Source organism: Mixophyes fleayi, chromosome 1 (genome assembly GCF_038048845.1).
Source record: "Mixophyes fleayi isolate aMixFle1 chromosome 1, aMixFle1.hap1, whole genome shotgun sequence".
NCBI lineage: Eukaryota > Metazoa > Chordata > Amphibia > Anura > Limnodynastidae > Mixophyes > Mixophyes fleayi.
In genome coordinates, this window is record NC_134402.1 from 238,005,723 (window position 1) to 238,012,098 (window position 6,376).

Below are 6,376 nucleotides of genomic sequence, written 5' to 3' on the forward strand. Positions count from 1 at the left end.
AAGATACCCAGAGAATAAGGTAAATTTAATAGCAGCCAATTAACCTGCTAGCATGTTAGTGCGGGAGAATACCAGAGCACCTGGAGGAAACTCACGAAAATATAAGGAAAACATACAAACTCCACATAGATAAGGCCATGGTCAGGAATCAAAAACATGACCCTAGTTCTGTGGGGCAGAATTGCCAATCACTAAGCCAATATGTTGGGCAGGACAATGTAGATTCAACAGGTGTCATAAACCAGGATTGACACCCATATCGTAAGTCACCTTGAATGAAACATAAATACATTTAGCTCAGGCCTGGCCAACCTGTGGCTCTCCAGATGCTGTGAAACTACAAGCCCCAGCATGCTTTTCCAATAGATAGCCAGCTAAAAGCTCATAGGGCATGCTGGGCGTTGTAGTTTCACAACACCTGGAGAGCCACAGGTTAGCCAGGCCTGATTTAGATGATTGAAACACCACATAAAACACCAAAAAAAAAAAAAACCACGTAGACTGCCAGATGCTGGGGATGTTCCTCTCTCCCTTTCTGTGCTGGCTCCAAAACCTGATGTTGCTCCAATATACCCAACAACAAATTTCTTATCAACTTAATTTTTTACCATCTTCAGATTAATGGCCATTTGGGGCCCTTTTTTATAGTCCTCATTAGCCTGCATAGACCAATGACTGATGTGTTTGCTAATCACGGCTATACAAAACAGCGTGTTGTGATCTGAAAATATTAGGTTTTGCCATATCATTAAAAAAATTATTGTCCAAATGGTAATTAAATAGTAATCAATATAATAATAAAAAAATATATATGTAATCATTAGAAATTTGCACCACTAATTTATTATTGAGAAAATTTGCCCCGTAATATAACTTATAATCATTTGTGTGTGACCCTCTAAACCAAAAATCATGATTAACTTAAACTTGTTTTGTGCCTCCTGGTATATTAGCCAGCAGTGTAAAAATGACGTGTTTGCTCATCTCGTCTATCCAAAGCAACAAGTTGATTCTGGCGATTTTCACATCAATGTCAAGTGAGTTCGCAAAATCGCAGCTTCATACATATGTATTGCTAGAATGGAATTACATCGGGACTGCGATCCGTAGCGATTTTGGGAATGGCGATTTTAAAAAAACACTTTACTGGCGATTTACTATCAACATGCACTTTAATACATGGTCAAGTTTAAATTCGTCTGAGAAAATCGCTAAAAATGCCAAATTGCAGCTTGATGCATTTACCTCTGCAGTCTATGCAATTGAAGGTCTGAGCAGTTATATAGAACAAAATATAGCCCCTTCATCCATTTACCCCAACCATCTAGACCGGCGGTTCCCAAAGTGTGCGCCACGGCTCCCAGGGGTGCCACGGCGCTGTCACTGGGGTGCTGCGAGCCAGACATAAAAAAAAGAGAAGACGGGGACCCAACAGCCTCCTCTCTCCCGCAGCTGTCACTGAATAAAGACGTCAGTGACAAGCTGCTGCGGAAGAGAGGAGGCTGCTGGGTCTCGGCGCCGCGCTGATTGGTAAGTTTCTGTCTTCTCTTTTTTTTATGTCTGGTGTGGGGCAGAGTGAAAAGGATGGTGGCACCGGAGGGGGACAGTGTGGCAGCGGAGGGGGACAGTGTGGCAGCGGAAAGGAACAGGGTGACAGGTGGCAGCAGAGGGGGACAGTGTGGAAGCGGAGGGGGACAGTGTGGCAGCGGAGGGGGACAGTGTGGAAGCGGAGGGGGACAGTGTGGCAGCGAAGGGGCAGGGCCGTAACAAGGGCTGTGCGACAGGGGCGACCGCCCAGGGCGCAGTGCTGAAGGGGGGCGCAATTTAGGAATATTTTAGGTTAATTTGGTTAAAATTGAGGGCTAGGGGGGCGGCATTTGTCTTTCTCGTCCCAGGCGCTAGAATTCTAAGTTACGGCTCTGCAGAGGGGGACAGGTGGCAGCAGAGGGGGACAGTGTGGAAGCGGAGGGGGACAGGTGGCAGCGGAGGGGGACAGTGTGGAAGCGGAGGGGGACAGTGGACAGTGGAGGGGGACAGGGTGGCAGCGGAGGGAGACAGGTGGCAGCAGAGGGGGACAGGTGGCAGCGGAGGGGGACAGTGTGACAGCGGAGGGGGACAGTGTGGCAGTGGAGGGGGACAGTGTGGCAGCGGAGGGGGACAGGTGGCAGCAGAGGGGGACAGGTGGCAGCGGAGGGGGACAGTGTGACAGCGGAGGGGGACAGGTAGCAGCAGAGGGGGACAGTGTGGCAGCGGAGGGGGACAGGTGGCAGCAGAGGGGGACAGGTGGCAGCAGAGGGGGACAGTGTGACAGCGGAGGGGGACAGGTGGCAGCGGAGGGGGACAGTGTGGAAGCGGAGGGGGACAGTGGACAGCGGAGGGGGACAGTGTGGCAGCGGAGGGGGACAGTGTGGAAGCGGAGGGGGACAGTGTGGCAGCGGAGGGTGACAGGTGGCACCAGAGGGGGACAGTGTGGAAGCGGAGGGGGACAGGGTGACAGCGGAGGGGGACAGGGTGACAGCGGATTGGGACAGGTGGCAGCAGAGGGGGACAGGTGGCAGCAGAGGGGGACAGTGGACAGCAGAGGGGGACAGTGTGGAAGCGGAGGGGGACAGTGTGGCAGCGAGGGGGACAGGTGGCAATGGAGGGGGACAGGTGGCAGCGGAGGGGGACAGTGTGGCACCGCAGGGGGACAGTGTGGCAGCGGAGGGGAACAGTGTGGCAGCGGAGAGGGACAGTGGACAGCGGAGGGGGACAGTGTGGAAGCGGAGGGGGACAGTGTGGCAGCGGAGGGGGACAGTGTGGCAGCAGAGGGGGACAGTGTGGAAGCGGAGGGGGACAGTGTGGCAGCGGAGGGGGACAGTGTGGAAGCGGAGGGGGACAGGGTGACAGCGGAGGGGGACAGGGTGACAGCGGATTGGGACAGGTGGCAGCAGAGGGGGACAGGTGGCAGCAGAGGGGGACAGTGGACAGCAGAGGGGGACAGTGTGGAAGCGGAGGGGGACAGTGTGGCAGCGAGGGGGACAGGTGACAATGGAGGGGGACAGGTGGCAGCGGAGGGGGACAGTGTGGCAGTGGAGGGGGACAGTGTGGCAGCGGAGGGGAACAGTGTGGCAGCGGAGGGGGACAGTGGACAGCGGAGGGGGACAGTGTGGAAGCGGAGGGGGACAGTGTGGCAGCAGAGGGGGACAGTGTGGCAGCAGAGGGGGACAGTGTGGAAGCGGAGGGGGACAGTGTGGCAGCGGAGGGGGACAGTGTGGAAGCGGAGGGGGACAGGGTGACAGCGGAGGGGGACAGGGTGACAGCGGAGGGGGACAGGTGGCAGCAGAGGGGGACAGTGTGGCAGCGGAGGGGGACAGGTGGCAGCAGAGGGGGACAGGTGGCAGCAGAGGGGGACAGTGTGACAGCGGAGGGGGACAGGTGGCAGCGGAGGGGGACAGTGTGGAAGCGGAGGGGGACAGTGGACAGCGGAGGGGGACAGGGTGACAGCGGAGGGGGACAGGGTGACAGGTGGCAGCAGAGGGGGACAGTGTGGCAGCGGAGGGGGACAGTGTGGCAGCGGAGGGGGACAGTGTGGAAGCGGAGGGGGACAGTGTGGCAGTGGAGGGTGACAGGTGGCACCAGAGGGGGACAGTGTGGCACCGGAGGGGGACAGTGTGGAAGCGGAGGGGGACAGGGTGACAACGGAGGGGGACAGGGTGACAGCGGATTGGGACAGGTGGCAGCAGAGGGGGACAGTGTGGCAGCGAGGGGGACAGGTGGCAATGGAGGGGGACAGGTGGCAGCGGAGGGGGACAGTGTGGCACCGCAGGGGGACAGTGTGGCAGCGGAGGGGGACAGTGGACAGCGGAGGGGGACAGTGTGGAAGCGGAGGGGGACAGTGTGGCAGCGGAGGGGGACAGTGTGGCAGCAGAGGGGGACAGTGTGGAAGCGGAGGGGGACAGTGTGGCAGCGGAGGGGGACAGTGTGGAAGCGGAGGGGGACAGGGTGACAGCGGAGGGGGACAGGTGGCAGCAGAGGGGGACAGTGTGGCAGCGGAGGGGGACAGGTGGCAGCAGAGGGGGACAGGTGGCAGCAGAGGGGGACAGTGTGACAGCGGAGGGGGACAGGTGGCAGCGGAGGGGGACAGTGTGGAAGCGGAGGGGGACAGTGGACAGCGGAGGGGGACAGGGTGACAGCGGAGGGGGACAGGGTGACAGGTGGCAGCAGAGAGAGACAGTGTGGCAGCGGAGGGGGACAGTGTGGAAGCGGAGGGGGACAGTGTGGCAGCGGAGGGTGACAGGTGGCACCAGAGGGGGACAGTGTGGCACCGGAGGGGGACAGTGTGGAAGCGGAGGGGGACAGGGTGACAGCGGAGGGGGACAGGGTGACAGCGGATTGGGACAGGTGGCAGCAGAGGGGGACAGGTGGCAGCAGAGGGGGACAGTGGACAGCAGAGGGGGACAGTGTGGAAGCGGAGGGGGACAGTGTGGCAGCGAGGGGGACAGGTGGCAATGGAGGGGGACAGGTGGCAGCGGAGGGGGACAGTGTGGCACCGCAGGGGGACAGTGTGGCAGCGGAGGGGAACAGTGTGGCAGCGGAGGGGGACAGTGGACAGCGGAGGGGGACAGTGTGGAAGCGGAGGGGGACAGTGTGGCAGCGGAGGGGGACAGTGTGGCAGCAGAGGGGGACAGTGTGGAAGCGGAGGGGGACAGTGTGGCAGCGGAGGGGGACAGTGTGGAAGCGGAGGGGGACAGGGTGACAGCGGAGGGGGACAGGGTGACAGCGGATTGGGACAGGTGGCAGCAGAGGGGGACAGGTGGCAGCAGAGGGGGACAGTGGACAGCAGAGGGGGACAGTGTGGAAGCGGAGGGGGACAGTGTGGCAGCGAGGGGGACAGGTGACAATGGAGGGGACAGGTGGCAGCGGAGGGGGACAGTGTGGCAGTGGAGGGGGACAGTGTGGCAGCGGAGGGGAACAGTGTGGCAGCGGAGAGGGACAGTGGACAGCGGAGGGGGACAGTGTGGAAGCGGAGGGGGACAGTGTGGCAGCGGAGGGGGACAGTGTGGCAGCAGAGGGGGACAGTGTGGAAGCGGAGGGGGACAGTGTGGCAGCGGAGGGGGACAGTGTGGAAGCGGAGGGGGACAGGGTGACAGCGGAGGGGGACAGGGTGACAGCGGAGGGGGACAGGTGGCAGCAGAGGGGGACAGTGTGGCAGCGGAGGGGGACAGGTGGCAGCAGAGGGGGACAGGTGGCAGCAGAGGGGGACAGTGTGACAGCGGAGGGGGACAGGTGGCAGCAGAGGGGGACAGTGTGGAAGCGGAGGGGGACAGTGGACAGCGGAGGGGGACAGGGTGACAGCGGAGGGGGACAGGGTGACAGGTGGCAGCAGAGGGGGACAGTGTGGCAGCGGAGGGGGACAGTGTGGCAGCGGAGGGGGACAGTGTGGAAGCGGAGGGGGACAGTGTGGCAGTGGAGGGTGACAGGTGGCACCAGAGGGGGACAGTGTGGCACCGGAGGGGGACAGTGTGGAAGCGGAGGGGGACAGGGTGACAGCGGAGGGGGACAGGGTGACAGCGGATTGGGACAGGTGGCAGCAGAGGGGGACAGTGTGGCAGCAGAGGGGGACAGGTGGCAGCAGAGGGGGACAGTGTGACAGCGGAGGGGGACAGCAGGCAGCAGAGGGGGACAGTGTGACAGCGGAGAAGGACAGCGGGCAGCGGAGGGGGACAGTGTGGCAACAGAGGGTGACAGTGGGCAGCAGAGGGGGACAGTGTAACAGCGGAGGGGGACAGTGTGACAGCGGAGGGGGACAGCGGGCAGCAAAGGGGGACAGCGTGACATAGGGCTGCAGATGCGGCAGCGTGACAGAGGGCTGCAGAGGGGGCAGCGTGCCTGGGGTAGAGGAGGGGGACAGCGTGGCAGAGGACAGAGGAGGGGACAGCGGGACAGAGGGCAGAGGAGGGGACAGCGTGACAGAGGGCAGAGGAGGGGGACAGCGTGGCAGAGGGCAGAGGGGGCAGCGTGAGAGAGGGCAGAGGAGGGGGGACAGCGTGACAGAGGGCAGAGGAGGGGACAGCGTGACAGAGGGGGCAGAGTGCCTGGATGCAGAGGGGGCAAAGTGTCTGGATGCAGAGGGTGCAGTGTCCCTGGATGCAGAGGGGCATTTTTGCATACAACTAAATAAGTATTTTTGTCGTGACCTAATTACTTATTACAATTTTTTGACCCAACTACTTCTAAAACAGGACTGCTCAGTAATTATTTTGGAGGGGTGCCTTGAAAAAATTTGGAGACTCTAAGGGTGCCGTGAACTGCAAAAGTTTGGGAACCACTGATCTAGACATTAGATTAATTTAACCTAACAAAAATTTATGGTAGCCATACAGTTAATGAATTC